At 43.7% G+C, this 27424-nt stretch overlaps 1 protein-coding gene across 7 annotated transcripts in view; it reads right to left on the bottom strand.

Moving 5' to 3' along the window:
* HSPG2 (heparan sulfate proteoglycan 2) overlaps positions 1-27424 on the bottom strand; it is a 933800-nt gene that overhangs the window by 731137 nt on the left and 175239 nt on the right. The window lies entirely within an intron of this gene.

The raw sequence follows: 27424 nt of genomic DNA, 5'->3' as shown, positions 1-27424 counted from the left end.
GTGATAACGGCATCTACCGCTACGTAAATATATATTTTTTTTAATTCCACGACGGAAGCATGAGGATCACGGGGCGAATTACATGTATGTGCGTAATTTCGGTCCATGTTTACATTAAAAAAGCACTAACTGGTAACAACGAAGCATTTGACCTTCCCATTCCCAGGCCCACTCACAAGCCCTCTTTATTAACAATGTAATTCTTTTTATCCAACAGGCCGTGAAGTGACGTCTGGTAAAAACTATTTGCAGGTCTGATAATCCCACAAACTAATTACCATGGTCATCACATTCCGCCATAGAAAAGGCGGACATTCTGAGGTGCTGGAAAGGTGATCCCTATGAGTGTACGTGCCAATTTTTCACTCACTGGTGTAATATTTCAGATAGTTATCTTGAGGGAAATTCGAAGTTCATCAACACTTTCAGTGCCGCTGAATATACCGACTGATCTGGTACAAGTATTTTCAAAGCCATAAGCACAATGATATTTTGACGTCTGGGTGCTCCTCCTTCCTTTGCAGCATGGCCATTAGTTGTAATCAGACACCCTCTTGTGGTCATCAGTGTTGGTGGAGTAAAGCAGCTGTCCACAATTACCTTTACGTAGCACTGGCTCTATCTAACATCGATCAAAAAGTCTAAGTGAAATATTTTTCCTTTGTTTGTATAAAGTAAAGGATTACATCCAAATTATAGCTTTGAGGATAAACTCACTGATGTCTAGCGGCACAAGGAACACCTAAAGGGATTCTAACAATGAGTAAAAGAAAAGCTCTGAATGTGGTTTACCAAAGTTTAAAAATAACCACATCGAAGAATAACATTTTACAGTTTAAACCTATAGGAAACATTCTAAACTACACTTTAAATTCATTACAATCAATTCCCCCATGAAAAATTAATTACAAAAACTCAAAATACCAAATGTTAATAGTTTACAAGTACTTGTCTCACATTTATTTAAAAATTACGTTTGCAACTATTATGCTTTGGTTATTCTAGAACCACATTTTTTGCCTTTACCCCTTTTTTGCCTTAACAATGGAGCTCCATTCTGAGTGTTATATCAAAACACCATTAAACAATAAAGAATCTAGAGTATTTCAGAACACCTCTTTGTCTGTAGGAGCCCTGGAAAAAGTGACAAGAGGCCATCCAACATAAAGCAAGCCTCACAATGTGTACTCAATGCTTAACAGTGGATGCCTGGAGCGCTCCCACATGAGCAGTTCAGGGGCCAGAACAGGGTACACTGTATTTTGGGGGGCCCAAAGCCTGGGCTTTTCTTCTTCAAATAATTGCATGCTGCAAACTACAATTAAGGATGGTGGTTGCTTCTTGTTGCATGACTATTAGGTCTAAACACACTTTTCAGCAACATTTCATGCTGAAGGGCAGCTACTAGTTTGTTGCATCATGACTGCTTACTGGTGACTGAGTTTTCCAAACTTAATGAAAGAGTATTATAATTATTGAAATTATTATAATTGGCAGCAAGAAAGGAAAAGAACCAAAAACCAAGGTGACCAGCTTGGAGGATGCCTTCGATTCTCAAGCATCCAATACTTGCTACAAAGGCCAAACAAAAATCCCAGAACCCAACCAGCCACACACTCCGAAAGGAACCAGATTTCAGAGCACTTCATAGCCTCAGCTAAGTAAAATTCAGTAGCACAATACCCCTGTAGGTACCCTGGTCTTAATAAAGGCATGAGCCCTTGTCTAACTACAAAGCTGGACTGAATCACACAGAATTTGGATAATTTCATGAAGAAGATACTTCTGAAAGGTTTTGTGAACGGTCGGTCACTTGTAAAGTCCTGACCAACATGGTTCAGAGTCACCCAAGGTGCTGTGACCGGTCCTGAAATGTCTGTAGAGGCAGGTCTGTGAGAGAGGCATTAGGTGAGGGAGGCAGGAGGGCAAGAAAGGGTCAGGCTGCTGCTGCTTGAAGGCAAGCCTGAGTACCTGACCGCATGAGTAACCACTGTGACTTTGAGCTGGCACCGGCCAAGGTACTGGATTGAACAGATGCAACAAGCGTTGCTTGTCTTCCCACCAGCTTGGGAATTAAATAATTCTACCGCATCTGGCCGCTCACCAGCTGTTTATTAAGCCCAGGCCCCATGGCTCCTGGCCAGGCGCTCATCCAGCTTTCTGAGGCAAGCGGGAGCTCCAGGGGGCCTCTGGGGCGCACTATCCCAGCTCGCCCATGTTGTCTCCTCAACAGCGTGAGCTGGGATTAGTAAAGGAGCACTGACCCAGAGGACCAAACCACTCCGGTTACTACCACTGCAGTAATCAGGATGTGGTGAGTTATGAAATAAATCCCTGCACCACAGATCACACAATGTGGATGTGTCCTCACCTGACCAACAGAGGACATGACATCTTACAGCTCCTACCGACCACGGGATCACAGGTGCTGAACGATGAAGGCACCGCTCGAAGGACGAAGAACCAGTGGAGTCACAGGTCCCAATAGGAAGGGACTGAGCGGAGGAAAACTTGTGTCAAGTGTTTAAGGTTTCCAAATTGGAGAGTTTACAAGAGCTCTCAGAGTTTTCCTAAACTCTTAAATATAAATCCCTCCCAATGCCACGCTTTTTCTTTCTACCAAAAGCATCCACTGAGGAGACATTCCGAGCTTTAGTTATACTACGAATCTGTTCCCTTCCGAAGAGCGGTTATGCGTTCAATCTACATTGAAAGGATAACTTGTAACTACTACCACAAATCTAGAATGCGAGGCTGGGCCAAAGAAGGCTGAAAAATGTACTGCCAGAGCAGAAATAGGGGTGGGCCAGGGACGAGCTTAAGTATCCTTTAGCTCAGTCCCAGGAAAGGTATGACGATAATTCACTACTGAAGAACACGTCTCCTCCATTACCTCCATATCTGTGCTGCTTTGCCTCAATTTTACCTGCCCAGATTTGCCTTAATTCCCCAAAATGACACGAAGAGAAATTTGGGGGGGGGGGGGGGGGGGGGGGGGGGGAGGTGGAACATACCGGAATAAATAAACAAACCCAAAGCCAATAGGTCTGACTTGCATTTTCAGTTACACAATTGACCTAATGTCGGAGTCAATGTGTCCAGATGTGCTGAACTTGTACATCAGCAGGTGCCTGGTGACAGCAGCCGGAGCACTTAAACTTATCGACGGCCCAGTGACCGAATGTGGTAGTTACCGGTGACAAAAGGTGACTTCTCTAATGGAAGCTGTTACAGGAACAACCCTTGCCATCTCTAGTAATTTATTGTTCTAGTAAAGTAAACCGAAGGGTCGTGCAGTGACAACACAAATAAAATCTTGTTTTTTAACGGATTGCTTTTTTGTATACAATGCATGTATGAGAAACAATTAAATGTGAAAGTTTGATAATTGAGGACCTTTTAGATGTGGAATAGTCCCTCTGTGCATTGCAATGGAAGCGCTTTCTAAGAAGTATAACAATGCACCCAACAACTAAGAGCAAACGTCGACAGATGTATTCTCTCTCCTCTGGGCTAACTCAAGAAGCGTTTGACATCTCAAAGCAATCGCTGAAAGGGGCTTACCCCCAAAAAAAAACGTGGCTGAAGGGGGCCAAAACCCTTTATGCACACTGTAAACAATAGGTATTGCAGATAACCATGATAGTGTGGTCATACCAACCTTAAAACGTTGGGTGCAAGGGGACCAAAATGGTTGTTCTGGTAGGTATTAGGTGTAACAAAGGTGTACCTCGTGCTTAAGATAAAAAAGGTGAATCTTCAACATAAAAAAAAAAAAAAGATGCAATCAGTGGGGACCCTACCGTGGGGTAAATGTACCTGCGTTGTCTGTGCACCAGAGACCTTCCAACACCTACATCCACAACAATTTTCTGCTAGCTATCAGGCACAAGGCCACTTTCCTTGGTCGTGATTTTCAGACACTTTGCCTCCTCCTGGTATCCAAGTGCTTTGCGGCTGCTGAGCTCACAGACTTTTGGGTGATTTTACAGTGCCACACAATTATCCAACTGGATGTTCAACTTACAATTAAAACCTATTTGAACAGAATTTTATAAATAGTGTCCATTTTGACTCAGTCTTCGCTTCTGGGCAAGGGTGCCTTGCACAGGAGAGCAGCCATTGCTGAAATTGTAAATGTGTCTGGTCACATTTGGCCTTGCAGCAAGCTGTGAGAGTTGCCAGTTAGAAGTCACTGGTATCTGCGCCTTCTCCACTGCGTTGGTTAAGGGAGGTAAAGAAAAGACAGGATAGTCACGGCTAGGCCCAAGCCTCGTACACCTTTAGAGTCATGGCAGTCTCAGCACCGCTAGAAATGCCCAGAAGAGGACACCGGATTGGGAGGAAAACTGGACACCCAAACAACAAACAAACCCTGTGTGCGAGTCTTCAAGTCTCCTACCGCTAGCGCTGAGTTGGAGCCATTACACCCGGGGGATGGCGGATTTTAGGAGTAAGGATGAAGAAGGTAGCCTCAAAATAGGGTATAGCAGAAACTTCCACACTAGCACCAGATCCAAAGACAATTGTCTCCTCGGGTATTAACATGATGGAGCAGAGACAACGACAACAGGGTTACAACTAGATAGCTGAAGGAGCAATGAATGTGATAAAATAATACTTCAAACGCATTGCGATACATCCACTGGCTGATTTACAGGTTGAGAGTAAATGCCATTACACACAGCGTAGTCCTCCATTTTGGACTGAATTTAATTAAACCATTCCAAGCAATGAAGTCATCTTAGACTGGGAAGTGATTAATACCTGGTCACACCTCTTTCTTTTGTAGTCTGAAAGGTGGAATCTTATGGCTGGAGATGGTAAGTCTCCAAGAAATATAGTACGTTTTCAGCTTTTGTTCACCCCAATCTGATGCTAGACTATCCCAGCAAGCCCTGCATATGCAGTGTTTAAACTCACAAGAAGGAAACGGAAGCCCAAACTCACAGCATCAGTAGGTCAGAACAGCGAGGGAGACAAGCATCGGAAGGTAGCAATTCAGGTTTAGAGGCCCTTTCTGGCTCTACATTAGGACCAGGCATCCCAGAGTAACCAGAGCCCCTGCACAGCAGAATAGACAGAAGCGCAAATTCTCAGAAGAAATCCACAAGGGACCCACTTCATCTTGCCCTCGCATGGGAGCTGGACCTGAAAATCCAAACAGGTGCAGATCCACAGAAAATATAGTGGGACACCAGAGGGACAGTGAACCCTGACAGTACACATGCTGGATGTACATAAATGTACACCATGCTAGTTATGTCTACAAATCCCATTACACTAACTTAGGCCTTGATCTAATATGTTTTCTACAGGTCTGCGGCACCAAGGGCAGTACACAAAGTGACCATTTTAATTTAGCATGGCATATGATGGGTGACACCTCAGTCCAGGGTAGCGCGATCGCACACTGTAGCCACCTGTGCCTTTTTTTTTCCCCCTGACAAGAACTATTTTACTTCAACTGCAGCTTATCTGATGCACCAGTAGTTCGAAAGCCAGTTCATAGATTTGCAGCAGTAAACTCAGACAATGTAGCTATTCCCAGCCCTTAACATTATTATGAACTTATTGGAAGGTGCTCACTGGGAAAAGGGAGGTTCTTGAATCCAAGTAAAACAGGCAAAACTGATGCCCCTGACCTCTCAAAAGAGCACAAGCTTTCTACAGCCTCAAGACTGCATCCAAAAAGAGAATGCATAGGGGAACACTTCCAAGAAAAATAAAACACATGTAATAATGCAGTAAAGTAGCTGCAGAAGTTAATGAAACTTGTGCTCAAATTACCTTTGCACCTCCTATTGCAAAGTCACACTCACAAACATTTGGGAGCCTGGAGACCGCAGAATGTTGTGACAATTTTCCAAAATGTCCTTGCCAAAAACCCCGCGCATGCCGATAACCCAAAATGAACCAGAAACTTTACGTTCCACCCAGTAACGAACGGATTCTGTGTGTTTCGGTGATTACTATTTATCTTGAAAATAAAATCTAACCATTCACTCCATGATAGCACGTCTTGTGAACTTTTACTTTAAAAAGATTTTCCAGGATAATTTCCCTTTGGTCCCACGCTCCCACAGACGTTTTTTCCTTGGTCTTGATATTAATTCCCCACATCACCATGTAAAACTCTACCCCAGCTCCAGTCTCGTACTCCTACCCTGTTTCTCATCACTACTCTCAGAAATTGCTCCTCTTTCTCACCCGCCCATTCGGAATGTTGCTCCACCGCCTGCTTTCTACATCATGCCTTCTTCTCACCTGATCTCTCAGAAGGTTACCTCACGCTCAGCGGCTCGCGAGTCACCATCCCCTTCCTTACCCGACATGCCATTCTTTGAAGCCGTCAGGGGGCTTCCTGCTTGTCCCCAGCACTCTCAAAAGCTCTCTTCATCACACTTCCAACCTCATACGCGCGCTCTGATCCAGTCCTGTCACTTACTGAAGCCTCCCTTAAATACACTCACAGAGCATGTTCTTCTTTCTTTAAACTTCCGCAGCGGTCTTCCCCTGTCACCCTTCACCAAAACCACCTTCTGCTGCTCTAGTGCTTGCTTTCCTCATGTCCGCCCTCTCAAAAGCCTCTTCTCCTCCTAGTCCCCCAGGAAATCTTTGTCTGGCTTGCCCCGGTATTGTCTTCCCTCCTCAAGCGCTACCCTCTTCCTCCTCGCCCTTCAGAGGCCTTATGCCCTTGACACTTGCCTCACAAGCTTTTCTGTCACCTCAATTGCTCTCACCAGGTGCGCCTTGGCCTCACCTGCCCTCCACTAATTCTTCCTACCCCATCACCTGCCTCCTACCCACCTCAGACATCACTCCTAGGGGTGCAGGAACGCCCCGTTTCTGCTTCAGGCTTGGCAATAAACTGTACTAGAAAGTCGGAGCCATGTAAAAGGTGTGTGTGACGCCCGTAAGTTTGCAGTGTGCTCCCACACTGTTGCCTTTCAGTCGCAGTGCCCAAACATGGTGAAGGAATTGTGTCTTCCTTGTAAAAACGATAGAACTTCACCGCCAAGTGCAGTTCCTGCCAGCAGGCATGAACACGCTAGACTACTACATTCAAGCACGGAGGCTTTAAAAGAGCAGCAGCACAAGCGAGAAGTGCACACAACTGCTTTGTTTTTCCACAGGTAATTGTGTGGGTATAAGAAGCGGGCGTTTCAATGGGTTTACAAACACATAGCCCGGGAAGGCGAGCTATGACGAGCATGTGGGGCAATGCGAGTCCAATCCAAAGTGAACTAGCTCACACCAAGTGTGTGTCCTACATCCAAGGCAGAGGTGGCCTGGGGGACAGAATCTGGCAACTACCCGGAATGCTGATCGCGTTTTTGAAGAGTAGGGCTCAGAAGTTATCCCCATGTCGGCACCTATTAACAAGCTTTTGGCTCTGCCCCAGCCCTGCTTTCCATCACTGACACCATCACTCTCCTGCCCTCTCTGCCAGGCCGCCTGTCAGTATGAAGGCTTCTTGTACCTATGTGGAATTTGTGGGGTGTGGTGTCAGACCTGCACATCTAGGTAGATTCTACAAATCAAAAGATTGGAAAGATGATGGCACCTGCTCACGCAGAGTCTTCAACCCATTGGTTAATAGCCAGTGTAGTGCTTCTCTGCAATCTAGACTGCCTCTATGCATGACCAAAGATTGGACATAAGGCACTCAGAATTGCACCCAATACAAACATTTTAACCTAGAGCAAGACGGTTAGTCTTTGCAGCCCTGACTGAGCTCATGTCAAATTGTGACTTGAACTTTGGCAAGAAGGTGCCTAATGGAAAGGATGAACTGTGTAACAATACAAGTGTCAATAAGCTGTGTTACGTCCTGGCATGTACAGCAAGAAATGAATACAAATAAAATTCAAATATATGGGTTTCTTATAAAGCGACCAAGGTATGTGGATGGAAGGGAGGGAGGGTGATCTTATGCTCCTTGGAACCTTCACTCTTCCTAGGCCTTCACAATTTCTATGCCTTAGCAGCCATTCTGGAGCATCGCAACAGAAGTGGTTTCACAGTGAGATTTGGGCACCCTCTGGGTGACCGGCTAAAGAGTCCCAAGTGCCCCCATGGGGACGAGGTACCTGAAGCGTGTCGTGGATTTATGGTCAAACACTGAGCACCATAGTCAGTCAGCAGGATAATTTTGCAAGACCCCAACAACTGTAGGCCTAAGAGGGGCACATATCACCTATGGTCCAGGACAAAAACATTGTCATGATTCTGCTGCGTATTCCAATAATTATGGATTTCCAGCACTTGCTAAATAATCCACTGTTTGCTTCAAGCACAATAGGATAAAAAGTTACTAGAAAAGAAAAAAACACGCTGTCCTGTGGCAACAGATCAACTTTTTGTTGCTGAAGTATATAGCTTGGTGTTAAACTTGTACTAAAAGGGGAAGCTTTTGCTCAGGCAGTGTTGATGTGCGCTAAAATGACAAAATAATGACATAAAAATGCCACAGAGTGTGTTGAATAAAGCAGCATAAGGTGCCTTCTCCGCCACTGACTGTGCATTAAGTCTAGAGACCCTGTCTAGAATCTCCAGATGCTTCTATTTCAACAATTTGTATCATCACCTGCATTCTCAGAATGAGTCTGTGCTTCACATGGGATAGTTGAATAAGGACGGCTAACTGTGCTTTGGAAAGTTTCAGGATAAAACGTGTCTTTTTGTTCAAGTTGGAGACGTGTCTAAAACAAAAGCGCCACCCATTTTGAGTGCCTTGCCCAACTATGGTCATGAGGCACTAGCAGGTCAGATAGGCAGGCATCGAGCCACATTTACAATAAGCATTCTTAAAAGCACCAACACAAAGTTTAAGAGGCATTTCTTAACTGTTTGTTCTTTTGATCCCTGAAATCTTTACAACTTTGAACACTGAATCCTTGAAAGTCTGCGGCCTCTTGCAACAACCGGGAGGGTGAGAATCCAGCAAAATCAAGCTAATTTCTCAAGCTTCTAAACATTTTGACATTTCTTCGGAAATTCTTCTACTGCTTTTTAAACTCTTCTCAAAACACTGTCCAACGCCATTGATAGATTTTTGCTATAAAAGTGCATAACACCTAACTGGAATTAAAACAGGTTTTAGTTTTCTAAAGCTATTTAGGCTGAACACGTGCTCACTCTATTAAATTGCATCCTCTGGTGTCCATTTAATTTGCTTTGCTGTATTGTTTACCAATGTGGCTTGCAGAAAAAGTAACAAAATGATCGTTTTGTGCAAAATCCATGCTTAAGATAAAGAAATAAACATGACAAAAAGTGTGATGATCGAGTGTATTTGTCCTATGTAAGAAAGTCCCTCGTTCATTGCAATAAGGCACTTCCTATGAGGAAGAAGGAAACACCCCATAGTATGACAGCCAACAGCATGACAATGAAACTAAAATATTCCACCGAGTTGATCCATGATGTGATTGACAACGTCTCAATGAAGGGCTGAAGGGGCTCATACAAGCATGTCAATGGTATTACAGGGGGCGAACACAAAACCCACTGATTTGATCATAAGAGCTTGGCTTTCTTGACTTTGCCAGTCAAAGTGAGCGAGTTTAGGGCAACTTGGGTCATAATCAGATGTGGCGAGTCTAGCTCAATTCCTTAGCCCAGTGCCTGACCATGCCAATATAAAAGTGAACACTGTGGGCACTGACTCTCATAGTGGCCATTCTGAAAACCATTAGACTAAACTTTAGAGTAGGGTGTCTAGTGAGATCCAGAAGGGCAGGATTCACGTCTGACTTTAATCAGAAACACATTTTAAGGAAATAATAGAGTTAACGCTTGTTATGAAAATCTAGCACTGGTCCGGCCCTCCAGGGCTTTTGGTGGACACCAGTGCTTTAGAGCAAACCACCTCTGCCTATTCTTCCACTGTTTTGGAAATACCTAGGTTGGATGGGTAAGGGAGTGTCAAGCAAATGGTTATTACAAAAGACAAGTTTGACTACAGGTGGGAAAACAAGACCCCACCCATGTTGCCAAAAAATTTAAATTACTGGCATCCATTTAACGAGCCACATCCAGAGATGCAAATTCCCACTGCTGCCCTGATACCCACGCACAATATTGACTGTTCCTGTTTTCCCCACGTTAAACTGATCACATGTTCCTTCCCAAATAAAAAGTGCTGTGCGATCGCTGTGCAGCAATCGGATACCTTCGCGACTGACTAACAATTGCGGGGGAGGGAAGCAAAAAGAGGGATGATCTACGAGTCTGGCAAGGACGAGAAACATCTGGATTCGGGGTTGTGGGAACCGGTCCCACTGGCTTCTGCCCTGAAGATGTGTGTAGGGCACTGCAACAACAAAGGCCGATGAGCACAGCCGTAAAGAATATAGAAAGTAAGGTAGCCTAAATTCAGTTTGGAGAAAGAAGTTATATAACAAAAAAGTGCAAATGGTTACGCCGGGTAGATCTGCTCACCTTCTCATTAGCTTCCTTTGCTCGGTGCCACCTGGGCACAAGGAATTATGGTAACAGAAGCTTGTACAGGGAGGAACCAAACGTGGCATCTGTGGATACAAACCCCACCGCAAGGTCCCAAAGATCGTGGAAGCATCAAGTTACATAGGAAACCACAATCACTGCAGCCCAGCTAGAGGTAGATGGAGGGGGGTGTGCCCCTGGCACCAAGAGGAAACCGAAGGGCTCCCGGAGTGGCTTAATCTTTAAAGCAGACTAGAGTCCCAGAATCTACCCAGTGACTAGAATCCCAACTCGGCATAACCACTTTTATGGACCTCAGAGAGAAAGGACTTTGGACAAGGTGAGATTTCGAGCTCATGTACTGAGCAGGACATAGATGACTGGGGATTGCAATGTCCAGGACTCTTCGTGTTCCCAGCAAAGGGCACTAACCACGCTTAGTGCATCAAGACCTGCAGCCTCTTGAGAGGGATTGTTCTCAAACCCTTGTTGAATAAGCCCGTGGAATATTTTAGAGTACACTCTGAGGAATATTGATCGCTCACTGCGATTCCACACCCAACAAGGCCGACTCGCCATTCTTTACTCTCGAAGGTGAGTAAATCGAGTACCATGAATGGTTAACACTAACAGGTTATATACTTAGTTTAGAAACATCAGAACATCGCTTGATTAAAATAAATGTTTTATTAGAAATGAGACTTCAAATAAAGGTGCAAAAGGTGATGGGAACCGTTCAAAAAGTGCACTCTGATACTCTGAGCTGGGGAAGGCCTCAAAGTGATTTCATTTAGGACACAGAACAAAATGAGTTATTTCTTAACTAGAAACCTAGCGCTATACCCCAAAACCGAACTGTCAAGCCCATCCACCCACCCTATCGTAGGATCTTCACACAGAACCTAAACCTTATCTACTGCCATTTATTACTACTACAACACTCAGGTGTGTGAATGATACCAATCTGCAATATGGACCTATATAGAGCTCTTCCAACCAAAGCCCTCAGGACATGCCCATACGAAAATCTTCCAATACACCCCCATTATAAACCAGAGGGTCCTTAAAACATGCACACGCGGCTTTGGCAAAGCAATTTAAATGATCAATTCCTGAACTGCAGCAGAATCCTATACGGAATAACACCTGCATCGCTATGCCAAGGGACACTGTCGTAGAGACATTAATACTGCACAGACAGCGCTCCATCAATGCACCCTACTCCTCAAGTCCGTGCTTAATTTGTAAATAAAAACGTGCCGGTACCCAAAGCCCTCTTCTTAAAAATGCGACTGCTGCAATTAAATGTGCGAACACGGAATACTGAGGCAGGGTAACCCAGAAGCCATCTCGGGCCTCTTCAATCCATTTAAAGCCACACCCTGCCCCTTCAGCTCACTCTTGCAGTTTTCTCCCTTTGTGGCGATTTTTCGGTTTTCACAAGCACAAATTAAGCACTGCCGTAAGTTAGATAACTAGTTGTCCAGAATAGAGACCCCACTCAACCCTACAGATACCAACCTACTTCCTGACCGATTTCTTTTTTCTTATACACCAGAACGTGGACCTCTGGCAAAGCGACCGGCTCGACACAGGCACCTCAGACCGGCAGCTGGGCTTCCTGCCTGTCACAGTAAAGGATGCTGCACACAAAGCTCCATAGCCTGTATGACATCACAGTGGAAGAAGGCAGACATCACGTGGACAACGCAGAAGCGGGAAGCTGGCAGGCGCCGCTATGCACAGGCTTTATGTGTGCATACAGAACTCAATGACGTCAACGACGTCACAGTGAGAGGAGGAGGAGCCTCCGAAAGCATGCAAAGAAGTTATTTTGGCAACTGCTGGGTAAGGCAGAGATGATTGGCACGGGGCAGGTGGCAGCCGCTGCGGCGAGGCTCGTTGGTTGTGCCCACAAAGCTAATGACCTGCCTGTGCTAAGCAGCGGAGAGGCTGCTGCGTATGCACGCAAAGCCCAATGACGTCGGCGACATCACAGCGGAAAGGCACAGAGTGGTTTGCTGGGTGCTCTTAATTTTAGGCACACGGGGATGTACACTTTCAGGCCTGTAGCCCAATTTTACAAATACGAAACAGTGAAATCACTGAGTGAAACGAGCCCGTTTTGAGGGGCCGCCGGCTCACCACTGCGCTTGTGCAAGCCATTGATATGACATGGAGCTAGCAGGCCTGAAACCTTAGCAGAGCTGCGGTCTCAGAGGCCAGCATTGTTCTGCCTCGGCCACTCCTGCTCTTTCTGTCTCGGCCCCAGGTGCCCCCACCCCCACTGCATGTACGGCTGTGTGCTCCGGGGCGGTGGGAGGTTAATAACCGCCTCCTCCCATCCCCTCATTCCACCCCATTACCACACCCCTGAGACCCGCGAGGGAGCGTTCCCACCAGCCGCTGCCGTGCACGTGGACTGCAAGCTCCGCTCCCACAGCGGGTCGAGGAAGAGAAGCGCATTCCTTTCCGAGGACGTTTCGGCAGATACGTGAGTGGGAGAGAGGAGAGGTGGGCCTTAAGCTGTTGCAGACATCACGCCGTGAGCTCTGGGGGAATCACTGGGTTGAGGAAGTGGGGTTGGGTGGGGGGTGGAGGAGTCTTTCACAGGCTGAACACAGAACCGAGATCCTGATTCCAACGAACAATCAAGGTCCTGGGGGTACGGTCATGGTTAGGGCCAGGCACGGTGAGGGGAGTTGGGAGAGCACATATTACCTAATATTGGCAGTGAAGGGCCATCTACAATCTTACACTCATTAACTTCTGGAGTGACGGTGAGATTGAATCGTTTTGGGGACCAAGACCATTGAAATAAATGGAGATTAAGTATTTTTTTGTGAGAACGAGGAAGGTTTTGAGAGTGGGGGATCTCACTGAAGTACAGTTTTCTTGTCTGGGCAGCAAACAGGAGTCCAAGGAGGGTGACGCCCTCAACAGGAAGAAAATGGGAGAGGACTAAGGCCTAGGACTTTCATAGCGTTAGGATGGAATGCAGCACTGATGACACATGTTGGAGCGTGTTTTTCAAAAGCAATATTAACGCGAAAAGCTTGCAAATATATTGTGTAATGAAGCTGCATAGAAAATGTGTTAACAGAAAATAATGCACACGTTTGAAACGTCCCCATGGAGAGTGGCTACCAACGTATACAAAGACTAATGAAACTTATTAATGATGAATTAATTATGTACTAATGTTTTGGATTTGTATTAGCATATCATAATTAGAGTCATGTATTAGAAGTTTTCTTATTAAATTTGAAGGCCTTAGTTTAGCGAGGGTCTGGGCCTAGTTGCCTGGTCTCATATTAAACTGCATTTTCTAACGTGCAATGTGTTGTTTTCCTGAAGGACACAAAGCTGTACTTTTCCAAACGTTATGTATGTGTAGCTGCAGTAAATTCTTTCTCATGGGACTCGACATGCTCAAGGAGACATTCTTGCAGAATGCAACAGTGTAATCCTCAACAGGTGCAAGGCTGTCTGGAGTAGAGAAAAACAATGGAACCACTGACTGGAGCGTAAAGTGTAACTTTTCTTACCTGACATTCTAACTGATGAAGACGTCAATAACATGGGCCAATCAGCGACATGAGAACTGTGGTTTGTGGAAAATTCTGGTAAAATGTGTGGAGAATTATTGGACAGATGTAATGATGCACCAAGTATTATCCAATGAGGAATTATGAGCTAAGGTAGATTTGATTTAACGGAATGACCCAAGGAGGGAGGAGAGAAAAATCCTTTTGAGACGCAGAGAGACAGAGACTCTTCACTTCTTTTGATTGTCCTATACCTTTTAAACCATCCTCGATCTATTCCTTACCTGATACTTCTCCTCTATATGAGGGAAGAGTCCTATTCCTTAGCTATGCTATGTTGAGACTTTGCCCCGTCGTATCTCTGCTGATGGCGAATCGACTGATGTCCTGAGGACGAAGACTGAAACTGTTTACTGACCTGCTGGACTGTTAACTATCTGAAGCAGAAATTGTAATTGTCTGTTTGCCTTTTCCTTCTAGGTTCCAACTGCTATTTTGATAAGGGCCATAGTTAGATGTTTTCTAAATTGGTGTTTGCTAAAATGTTTTGCATGAAGCCCAACATGCTGATGCTAATTCGAGGTTAGTTAAGGTGTTCACAAATATCTTACGCAACTAGACAAATGACAGAATTCTTGCTTTGTTGAATCATGTACTAATGAGACTCTGCTAAGTTGATACATATTAATGATGTGCTTAATACTAAATGATCATAATTTATGCCTTAATTAAGCTGTGTTCTGATTGCCGAATAATAGTGGTTTTGACGACCTTATTGCTATCAAGACTAATAAACATGATACTATATTGTAACAAATAGAGAAATAAATATCCTAACACTTAACTAACTTGTTGTGGTTATTTGTGGCTGAAATCTAATTGTGTGTTCAACTTATTGATTCTTATTAAAAGTTATTGATTAGCTTGTTGATTAGGTACTGTGATTATTGATTGGGTTATTGATCCACTGATCTGTGATGCCGAAAGACATCTTGTCCTGGGAAGTCCCCGAACGTGGTCCAAAGGTTCACCGGCCTAGGCGCGTCTCCTTGTAAGTTTACCTATCCAGACTCTGACGCGCTATCACTGACAGTACAATTTCTCACAGGCATGCATATCCTCCTGTGTTAAGATTCTGAAAAACTGCCCACCGTTGTCAGCTTGTCTTGTAACCCCTCCAATATCCCCCAACAGAACTTCTTAACTCCGTCCAAAGCCTTCTAGCGGCCATTAAGACCTCTCTCTTAGCGAGAGGAAGGATATTGTTTGGGAGAAGACCTGACCATTCACAGGGTGACAAATTACATCAGAAATATAAACCAGCATTTGCCATACAATAGGTCTCACATTTGTGAGAGTTAGAGCTACTGGCTTTGTAAATGCCAAATTGGATGTTTCTTGTCGTATATATTGGTTAACCCTGCCTCATAATTACGTTCTTTCCTGCCACATAATTCCAGTGTCCCTGCATATAACTAAAGCACTTCCATTTACCTTCTTCCTCTATCTGCAGCTTGCAATACAGACATTACTCAGTGCTTCTGGAAAACTCGACATCTGAAATGCAAGTGAAGTTTGAATGCCACCCATTGTACTGCAATGACTCCACATTGCATTCTATCAGCAAAGTAAGTTTAAATATTGCACTATCAGTGACGCAGACCCTCATGTGCACCTGACAGAAATGGAATAGTCCAGTACACTATGGAGGTAAAGAGCATGTATGGTTGAGGTAATTCTCCTGAGGAAGCACACAGCTTGCGGTGACGTCTATACTTCAAGGACTTATTGAAAAGCTGTTTGCACAACACATTAATGACCTCATCGGAGAATATGCTCACAGAAGTCCTTCTCTCTCTTGTGTGACATTTAACAATCAGGGTAACGCAATTAAGTGCAAGGGTGTATGCATGGTTCATTTCCCTATTGTTTCATAACACCTTTACAGAATATTATTTTCTTATAAGTAACTCCTGCTTCCAATGCGTTGCCATTCCCTACCACGTTGGCAGACTTGTTTTCTTTTCATCTCATTCCTATAATCTGTTACCTGCTCACTTTTTAAAAGAGCCATCCTCACAAGTGCACGCTCAACTGGTACCACGGTGTAACTGATTAGCCAGTTAATCGAAACTACTGGAAGCACAAAAGAGGAAATAGAAAAAGTAGAGTCGTGGTTCCCTGTCTGCCATCTAAGGATGAGCAGCATATTTCATTGTAATACGGTACACCTGGCATAATTACCCTGACATAGTAATTTACAGAGCAAGAATTAATTACAGACGTACATAAACAGTGGCAGGTGTTTATAACATGAAAAATATAGGCCTTTTTATAGAGGTGTTATAAATCTAATTGTATTGTGTACGTTATATGTTCGCTTTAGTGAGGGTAGTGTTAGAGAATCGAAGATCATATTTGAGGATAAAAGGAATTACCCTTTAGCAGCCCTAGCAATAGTGCATCATCACGTGACATCTTGAAACGTGCTCTCTTTTAGCGATAGCGTCCAGTGGGCGCATCAAACTCATCTTGTGCAGTCAGTCACTCCATCAATGTGCAACAACGATGCTTATGTTTTTGTTCTTTTTGTGGTGATCTGATCCTGATTTGTCCAACACATCAGTCACCGGTGTGCGCAGCATATGTGCAGTGACTTGTGGGTCCGCGAAGGGGAAAGACAAAAGAAAAAGTAGTTTGCCAACACTCAAGTATATGGCCAACCGTGCACTAATCCATGTAACAGGGTCGGTCCCCAAGGCGGTAACTAACCAGCCTCAAGGCAGGACAAACGTAAAGCATTTACCAATTACATCAATGTATTTTTGAAAGCAAGCCCACTAACAAGCAAATGTGATGGGTTGTCGTGAAAGTCCACAGAAGAGATTACAACTTGTCGGAAAGCAGCGCTTCCGCGCTTGCTATGCTCGACCTAAAAAAAAGGATACTTAAGCTGCGATTTAGGATAGACCTGGTTCACAGGAGAAGAGATATGGGCAACAAACCACATTCAGACTGATTTTCGCCATTGGCAGGGGGCACAAAGGGCAAGTTGTCATCTTCTACAATCTCAAATATTCTTATTGTCACAAAAGAAAGTACTAATGGCGTCTAATTATTTTGCACTAAAAATACAGTTTAAAGAGAGTGTACCTAAAAAAATAAAATTTAGGTTAAAATTGGAACAACAGGTTTGACAAAGTAAAGTATTATCCCACCAGCCGTGACAATGAAGTGCACATCTTTCTAGGCAGATGTACGCATGAAATCAGGGCAATACCACCACTCACACAGCAAGAGAGCCAAAGACTTGAGTGGACTGACCCACATCGGTCCTTTAGACACTCGTTGGCAGCTCACAGTTTATCCACATAGAAAATAGCCCTCATTGGTTAAGTCTCGCACTTTCACCTCTACCATGTCATGAAAAAAAACCCTACGGGCTCTCGGAATGGCTTTTCTGCAAAAGACCTCTTATGTCCAAACGCCCAACTGTTCACCCTTGACCCCAGAGTGCCGCCTTTGGCAACATTTGACCTTTGACTCGGTTTAATAAGACGCAGGTTTGCAGGTGTTTTATGCCTCTAAGCTTTTTATTGCGGGGATAGCTGTTGGAAGTCCACCATTCACATTTTTCCTCAAGTTCATGTGTTCTTTTCAGCCAGCGAATCATGCCTGGATTCCCTCTTAAGATTATTTTTTTTTGGGGGAGGGAGGGGGAAGTCCCCACAGTGGCACCCACATAAACGGTGAAAGTTTTATCATCAGAAGGAAAAAATAGATATTTTAGCTGGTAAAGTGACTGTAATTTGGCCTCCTCGCTGCCACATACTGCTGCCTTCTTCTGATAACCCATAACGGCAGCTTGTCTTGTCTTACAGATGGGTCAGCCCTAACATTCCTTAAGGTAACAAAAAAAAAAAAAAAAAAAAAACACACCCCCCAAAAATAATTGACAAAGCCAGTAGGTCTTGCCTATGCAAAAGCTACTTGCTTTGCCAATGTGTTTTAGCCATTCTGTACACCAGTGGAGTGGCGAAGAGTGAAGTAGTGTTGTGGAGTGGCAGAGAAAGTTGTGTATTGGAGTGGCATAGGGTGGAGTCGCGTAGCCTGATGTATGTTGCAGTGGCGTAGAGTGGACTGGTGTAGAGTGCATTGGCGTAGATTGTTGCAGAATAGAGTGGCATTGCATGCAGTGGCATTGAGTGCAGTGGCACTAAGTGCAACAGTGTACAACGCAGCGTCACAGAATACAGTGGCGCAGAGTATAGTGCCACAGAGTGCAGTGGCATAGAGTGGAAATGTTCAGAGCATAATGGCAGAGTTCAGTGACAGAGTGCTGTGTTACAGAGTTCAGTGTCAGTGCAGTGGTGTAGAAGGGAGTAGAGTGGTGTAGAGAGCAGTGGCGCGGAGTGCTTTGATACAGGGTAGAGTGCAGAGGTTAAGACTACAGTGGCGTAGAGTGACGAGGCAAAGAGTGGAGTGGTGTAGAGTGGCATAGATAAGATTGTTTCAGAGTAGAGTGAAGTGGTACAGGGTAGAGTGTAGTTGTGTAGAGAGGCATCAAGTGTAACGGCGTAGTAAAGTGTGTAGAGGTCAGTGGTGCAGAGTAGATCAGAGTGGTGTACAGTGGATTGGCATAGAGCCTGGGGGACCAGAGTTGAGTGTTACATAGTAAAGTGCATCATTGTTGTAAACTAGTCTGGAGTGGTGTAGAGTGCATTTGTGAAACATGGTGAAGAATGCATTTACACAGAGTAGAGTGGTATGGGGTAGAGTAGAGTGGCATACTATGAAGTGGGGTAGAGTGAGAATAGTGTAGTGGTGTAAAGTGGAGTGGTGCAGAGTAGAGTGGCATAGTGTGGAGTATTCATGGTGAGACAGCATACTGCCATTGCAGACAACACATTTTCAATTGAAATGACCATTACTTTTGCACAGGCATACAGTTTCACTAACAAAACAATATTTTGCACAGAAGAAAATGTGGGGAAATTGTCACCCAGTGTAATGATTTGTTTTGATCATATTAAAGTATTTGTTTCCAACAAACTCCAGAAATAACAAAAATGTTCATCTGTGTTCCTAATTCCGATACACTTACCTATTACATTTAAATGTCGTGTTAGAAAAAAAACTATTTTCTACCGCAAAATAGTCACATAAACCCTCTAATTTTTAATTCCGAGAACGAGAAGTAAACAAGCACCCTTGGGTGACATGGACTGACATTTGACCTCAGTCTTTGAATGCACAGCAAATGCGACGAGAAAGATTGGCAGGCCTGTTTACAGAAATAGAGCACTCTGTAGGATACTGTAAATTAGGTTTGGGCAAGGGATGGTACGAACTCAAGCTAGACAACCTAAAACAAATGCAGCCAGCAAACAGAAGGCAAGAACATGCAAATTACAAACCACAATGCCGATGGCAAGCAATATGCAGAATGCATTCCTAGGTCTGTTTTCTGAATAACCCCAAGATGCCTTTAGTAAACCAGAGAGGTGCGCTGTCTGGCAGGCTGCGACCTAATAATGCCACTGTCTCCTATGAGGAGGGCAAAGCACAGGTGGTAACTGCAGTTTTTTCTTCTGGTGGTCAAAGTAGATTTTTTTTTGCTTCAAGAGGATCTTTCAGTTACAAAACTGTTCCTATTGATCGACAGACTGAGCATTTTTCTTGTGAGCAGAGTAAAGATTGCACACAGCGTATTGCATTCCCTGATGCCTTCCATTAGTTAGCATAGTTCAACGGCTGAAAACAAATTCCCTCCTTTCCCTGTTTTAAAGCAGTTCCACAATTACTCTTCTCAAAGAGCTGCTGCTCTTCAGGCTCCTCCATTGGTCGACCCCTCAGGCCCGTTTCAGCCATTTGTCGTTCCAAAATCCATCTTTTGACAGACCAGGGTAGAATCCGGAGGGGGATGGGGTAGTGGGGTCTCTCAGCCTTCCATCACTCATAGTTTAATAAAACAAGCAGCACAGACTTAGGCTGAAACACCCGCTGCTTACGGTGCGTCCATCCTCTAGGCACGAGGTATACAGTCCTACATAGTCCCGGTCATTTATCCAGCAGACTCCAAGCACGCACTGATTCAGCAGAGACATCTCCTCTCAGTCACACTCTAGACTGCACAGATTTACGCACAGACCCCTTTATTCTTGGTTTCTTGGCTCCTGGTACTCTCCCAGAGTGATATGACTGCTTGAAAGCACGGGGGGATTTACAGAATGTTTTTTTGTTTATATAAACCGATTCAAGCCTCAACATCTGGAGAACAGCAGCAAGGAAATTAGAGCTTCGAGAGGTACTCAAAGTAAGGGCCTTTCAGGTGTCCCTGCTGCCTGGGTTAATGCGAAAAGGGCAGAGTTTCGCAGAGTATACACCGTCCACTAGCCTGGCCCATTGACGCACAGGAACAAGCTACCTACAACTGGCAAGGGTTTGCCAAAAAGCAATGGCTGCATTTATACAGGGAGTTTGCTGGCAAGATATCCAAAGTTGAGTTTATTAGTTTGGAAAAATACAATGGAGGGAAATGAGAGTGCTCAGTGAAGCAGGGAATTTGCTGGTAAGCTGGTATAGCAAGCAGTGCACGGGAAGCACCATCATGTGCGTGTGCCATGGAGTCTAGGATTCTGTACAGGATACTGGACCAAGTAGCAGAGCCGTGGGTGAAAATTCAAGAAGAGAGCAAACTAACGGCATTTATAAATTATAACAAGCCTAAAATCCAGAGCTCTCGAGGCGCTATTCATCAGTAATCCTTAACGTGCACTAGAGCTCACTAAAAAGCTGTGCCTCAAAAAGAGGCCCAAAGGGGTAAAAGAAAAGGCTAGAAGCAGGTTGGAGAAAGTTATTCTATTTTGTGACCAATTTGACTTAAGGGCAATCAACAGAAGTTGTAAAACATGATTTTTTTCTACAGAGTTCTTGGCTAGTGCAGCTCTTAGTTCCACGGGTATTTCATTTCATGCCTTAGCTGCAATAAAAGGAAAAACAAAAGCCTCCATTTAAACGGACCAAGCATACCCTGAAAGAGCTTTCTGCAGAGACTGGGTGCCAGATTAGTGTTGCTTTGTAGGCCAGACAGCAGAGCGTATAGAGGATTTGTTCGCTTATCGAGAGCCAATGAAGTCTTCTACTGGACTTTCTATACGTCCGATAGACAGTCCGGAAAGCAGTGGTCTGGTAGAGCTGGTGTCTATTTAACAAGTTAATTGTGAGACCAGCATCAAGGGCATTACAGTTGTACAGGCGATAATGTCACCTTCACGTTCTGCAGCTATGTTCTCTATCAAGAGCAGCATATAACTACAAGATTTGAAAGAACAAGTTCATGGACATGTCCTCAATCTAGTATAACACCAAGGTTTTTTTATTTACTTGTAGGAAAGATTCTTCCCGAAGACTGAAAGGATAGTCTCTTTACATTGTTTGTTATTTGGGGCGCCAACTCAATCTCAGTTGTGGCCTTATTAAGCTGAAGATGATGGGTGTCTATCCAGCTTTGAATGTCAGACATGCTATAAGAGTTGTTCCGTGGCACTTGCATTGTCATTAATGTTACTCTAAATTTGGTTCCAGTAGTTTTAAGACTGAGGGTACCTTAATTTGTAGGTATAGCGTGATATATAAACTTCTGAGGGCAATCCTTCTTCCATAGGTCTTTTGTTATGTGCGTCACTTTTTTTTCTGTGCACAACACCATATAACATGGTGCAACAGATCAGCCCACTTCAGCCAATGGCTAACGTCACCCTGAGTGACTGCATTCTATTCTTTCATAAGGAAAACATTTGCACACAAAGCAAATCCTTTCAGTTCCAGTGACTAATTTGCCAACACTTTTGTTTTAAGCTATTTTTTTGTTGAGGGCCCAGCAGCTCCCCCAACATTAAAGTTTTACTAAAGAAATGTCAAACCAAAACAAGCCTAACAAAGCCAAAAGGCTGGCAGCCATTACCAAACCTGTTGGCTTTGCCAATGCTCGTTTCTTTAGCGGCGCTAAATATGATGGATGAGCCGTGCCCAAGCAATTCAGGACTGAATGGACTTCACAGATTTGCCATTTGTTTAGGACAAAAGGAGTACTTCCGACCACCAGATACGACCAGGCCCAGCACTAAAAGCTATCAAGAGTTTAGAGGTTCCTTATATACGTGTGTCAGACAGCTGCCTAAATAGCTTGCACTTCAGTACTTAATTTGTGTAGGTGGTTTGCACTACTGCTTATTTTTGGGGTTAGAACTTACTTTTATCATCAGATCTTTAGCAAGAGAGAGAAAGGCAGAAAAGGGAGAAATGAGGAGGATGAGAAAGCCAATAAACAAATGAAAGGACAGGAGGAAAATAACCAGGAGGCAGAAAGTGGAGGAAAGTGAAGAGGCACGAGTTTTGAATCAAGACTAAGCCACCTTGGCATTCGACAGGCGAATATTAAAAAATAAAAAAAATCCTTGGGGCGCCACGCTTTTTCTCCAAACGCTTTACAAGTGACTAAGTTTGGCAGTAGCTTCTTGGTGAGATCAGTAGGGCAAACACATTACAGGTTTGCCCAAAAGGGATTGCAGTTCACTAGCTTTCAGTTAAGAAAATTAATTTTGTGATCTTGGCAATAGCGCACAATGCTGTTTTTCGACTGAAAAAAAAATAGGAGGCCATAGCTGTGCTGGCTATTCAAAGCAAGGTTTCTGCCCAAACTAACATACTGTAAATATATAGAAACAAGAACATCATCTAAAAGGCTGAGGAAGCCTTGCTTGATAGGCCTCAGATGAGGTATGCATATCTTTTACTTTATTTGTTTGTTTGAGCCCCCTTCTGGGAATACTTAAATACTATGTATTTCCACAGCTACCACATCAACATTAAGCCAAGAGTGGTATAAATAATATACAGATTGGTAGCAGTGGTCTACAATTGCACCTTTACAGATTCATATTTAAGTGGGTAGTTATATAGTACATAGAAAATGATAAATAAATATGGAGTGGTGCTTTGTGGGTATTTAAACACCCTACTACCAAGGATGCCAATTAACACGGAATCACAGGATACACTGTGTAAGTCAAACAAAAAAAAAGTTACCCCAGCAATTAACAGAAAGTCCAAACACGTGTGCAAATCCATAAAATAAGGATTCATCTGCATGGTTCAATTGAATGGGTTATTGAGATAAGGCGGCCTGTAGTCTTCATAATATCCGTAATTGGACAGCAGCCAACATGTTTAGTCACACTGTTACTTTTTCAGGGCTGTAAAATCATAGATGAATACCGAACAGTCAAAATATACATATATAACCAAAAAGAAAAGAAAGAGAGAAACTACTAAAGTCTGGGGTGTATGTAGAAAGGAAAAAAAGCACTCTATGCAGTCTTAAAACACATTCTATCAGGACAATAGGGAAAGAACCAACCAATTAATGTAGTGTTACCACAGTGATAGTAGATGGTATAGATCCTAGTCACCATAGTAGATGTCTGGATTATAATTATTAAAGGTAGTAAATCGATCACGTTTAGTGAGGTCCGAGTTCAAAAGGACCAGAGCGTTGATTTATGTACTTTGATGTGCACTTTCTGCATGTAAAATGGAACTGCATGGTGGAGGTTTCCTGTACAGTTCTCACTAAGTCCATGTTGACTTTCTCCATTTTCCTTCTGTTGAAACTTATTTTCCTGCTTCACCAATTTCATTTGGTTACTTCCAGATAGTACTACTTTTGGGCTAATTTTTCTAGGAGAGCTACCGCAACCCGTTTTTATTTCCCATCCGGTCCATCACCACATACGGGATCCGTTTTCAATGGAGCCTTCATTTTGCTTACCTTCGTCCTACTCAAATTTTAGGGTGGTTTTTTTTCAAAAATTTTTCACTCACAAATCAGCACACACTTTTTTCTGTCTCTTCAATTAGGTGGCATGCAGCACGGCTCTGGGACTTAAGCTTTCGACTAATATCTTCGCCTTTCTTTCTCGGATCCTTCTGAACCTTGTCCTTTGTCCTCTCTAAATGTGATCTGTTTTCTACTTTTACTAACTATAATCCAGATATCTAATATGACGACTAGGATCTATGCCATCTACTATCACTATGGTAACAGTACATTCATTGGTTGGTTCTTTCCCTAATGTCCTGGTAGTATGTGCTTTAAGAGTGCACAAGGTGCTTCTTTACCTTTCTACAGACACATTGATCTCTACTAGTTTGTCTCTTTTTTGCTATATATAAATATATATATATATTTTTTTTTTACAGGTCTGCATTCATCTATAATTTTAGAGCCATGCAAAAGTCACCTTGTGATGAAACGTGCTCGCTGTTCAATTGTGAAGACTACAGACTATCTTTTCTCAATAAACCGTTCAACAATCATCCACACAAATCCTTACCTTGTGGACTTGCACACTCGTTTGGACTTTCTATTGAGTGCTGGGGTATCTTTTTTTATCACCATAAGTATGCTTCCATCTTTACTAGTAAATCAGAAAACACAGTTAAATAATTTCTTTCATGGTAAAACCTTTACCTAAGCCTAATGAGGCAGAAGTGAATATCCAAAATTAAACAACCCTGGAGCTGTGTAGTGTCATCTTTCTTATTGACTGACATTCTCCCACATCCCCTGATTTAGTTTCAACCAACTTTCATACACCATCTGGTTTCAACACTTCTCTCTGTGACACCCATCTACAAACCAGGCAGAGGACTTCCTTGGTTGCAGCCCTCACTACCTGCAATGAAGCCATTAAGTTCTTATGGACCAGCTGGCTTCTCACCATCCCCTGATGAACTACAGCCTATTTTCTAATGTTCAGTTTGACATTTAATTAACAGTTACATTTTTCCTCCTTGTAGGCCATTTAGTTTAATGACATCTAGTTGTTTTAATCGTGTAGAAAAGACTAACAAAATGAAATAAAACACGATTTGGGAATTTATGACTGTAAGAAATCAGGTTATTGGTTGAGGGAGGTAGAAGCCCCATTCAGGCAATAATCCTTCTCAACCACAAAAGTCACAAAATCAACCTTGCTCAACCCTATGGTCGCTTGGTCCAAAGCAGTCAGGCTTAACTTGGAGGCAAAGTGTGTGTATATCAGAAGAACCTGATATACTCAATTTTAACGTTTTAAGTTTATAAAGCACAAAGCACCACTGGCATCCTTTGGTTGTGCTAAACCAGGGGTGAGTCAAGTTCAGGCCGGGCACAATTGAGCGCAGGCTGGTTACAGGGGCCAGGTTAGTCCTCCTGAAAAACTTACCTTCTCAAAGTCTGGCATGTAAAGGTCCTTTCCTCGTGAAGGAAGCCACAAGGAGCAAAGAGAGCATCACAGATGGACGTTGCTGTAGTACAAAGATCAGGTAAGGCATCACAGACTGTCATTGCTGGAACTTTGCACTGCTGTTCATCGCAGGCTGTCATTGCTGCAGTGTGAAGTGCAGATCTTGCATTGTTGGTCATCATGGGCAGCAGAGTCTCAAAACGAATGGGTCCATTTGCAGTTGCAAAGAGCCCAAAACTTCAAGATTTATTTTTTTCTTGTAGAGGAGTAAACTCTGATGCCAGTCAAGGTCCAGGACCTGTAGAGACACCTCTCGAGGGACATGGACTCATTCTAGCAGGAGTCAGACAGGTCCATTTGCAAGTCTAGACAAGTCCAGTTGCAGCAGATCAGCTGGGCAGTTGCAGGAAGGCCTGTGAAGGTGGTTGTTTTCCCTGATGCTCAGAGAAGGTGAAGGCGGTCAGCCACCTGACCCTTGGAGTCACTTGGATGGCCTGGGAAGACGGAAGCAGTTCCATTCTTCCTTCTTGGAGATCAGGGAAGGCCTCAAGCAGCTGGACAGTCCTCTGGGGGACGAGGCAGGCCTCAAGTAGCAGGGCAGTCCTCTGGGAGACAAGACAGGCCTCAAGCAGCAGGTCAGCCCCCTGGCAAATAAGGCAGTCTTTCCTCTTGTAATGTCCACAGGTTTAGGAGTGTACTGAATAGTGACTCTGAAGGTCTTTATACCAATGTCAGCCTCTGGAGTGTGGTAATATTCCCTATACTACCCCACATCTGGTTCTGGAACGTTCTTCCTTTCTCCTGTCAAGGCTCCAAGACGTCTGGGGTGACAAAAGACTGGGGTCAGGTTCCTTTGTGTGTGCATGAGGCTAAGCCTTTTGAAATGTAAGTGGGACTGGGTACAGCTATGCCCCCAACCATCCTGGCAATATGGCCTATCCTGTCCACATTTAATCCCCTTTTGTATTACTGTCTAGAAGAAATACACAAAACCTTTACCATTCATAGTGATCTGACTCACACTGGTAGAAGGCACAACTGGTTAGGAGAAGAAAATGCCAACTTTCTAAAAGTGTCAGTTTTAGCACTGTGCCTTAAAATCCAACTTTACCATTAAAGAGCATTTTAAATCATAATTCATTTGATAGCAAATATCATCTCTCTATCTGCTACCCATCAAAAGGTATCACCTATTAAAGTAATAAGGTAACCCAGTGTTAATAAATGGGAGAGAGAGGCATTACGACAGTCAAAAACAACTTAAGGTGTTTATCACCATCAGGACACAAAACTGAAACTCACAAGTCTTACTTTTTAAATACAAGATACTTTGCTCTAGGAGGCTTTGGGGCCCACCTTACAGGTGATTTATGTATAAAAAAACGAAGGTTTAGGCCTGGCAAAAGTTTTATTTTGCCAGTTTGAAATAACAGTTTAAATAAGCACTAAAGGCTGCAGTGATAAGCCTGATATTTAATTTCAAAATGATACATTAGTGGGTGGCACAAGGAGTGCTGCTTGCCCACCAGTATCATTTCATTTACAGGCCCTGTGTACATGTGGTACCATTTTACTAGGGACTTAGGAGTAAATTTAATATGCCAAATAGGTGTAATTCAATTTTACCATGTTTGAAGAGCGAAGAAAAGCACTTTAGCACTGGTTAGTAGTGGCAAAGTGTGTAGAGTCCTAATGTCAACAAAAACGAATTCAGCAAAATGGGAGGTGTGAAATCAAAAAGTCTGGGGGAATACCATGTCATGGATGTCAAGTATAACAGAGACTTTGCCAATGACTGCTGTTCCCTCCAGCATTCATATACAAGGATATGGTGGTTTTTGGTATGAAGAAGTCGGAGTCAACGGGGTTTTAGTGGCTTTTAAAAATGCCAGTAGATCTGAGGGGCTCAACATACTACCTCGCTCACATGGCATTGTGCACTTGAGGCAGACAACCTGAAAGAGCCCCACATTCACTGCAGCCCCCCACTCCATGCCTTTTCTTTTCCCCTCACATGTACTGGTATAACTGGGTAACCCAGATCTCTGCAGATGCACCTCTATCCTCACCCACAAACCTGGGTGCCATTTTAAGTTTCTGAGATCTAACAATGTACCAGCATTCCAGCAGGTACCT

This window comes from Pleurodeles waltl, chromosome 6 (assembly GCF_031143425.1).
Source record: "Pleurodeles waltl isolate 20211129_DDA chromosome 6, aPleWal1.hap1.20221129, whole genome shotgun sequence".
In the NCBI taxonomy this organism is placed as follows: Eukaryota; Metazoa; Chordata; class Amphibia; order Caudata; family Salamandridae; genus Pleurodeles; species Pleurodeles waltl.
The sequence above is the reverse complement of the archived record's forward strand: the minus strand, read 5'-3'. Positions and strand labels throughout refer to the sequence as shown.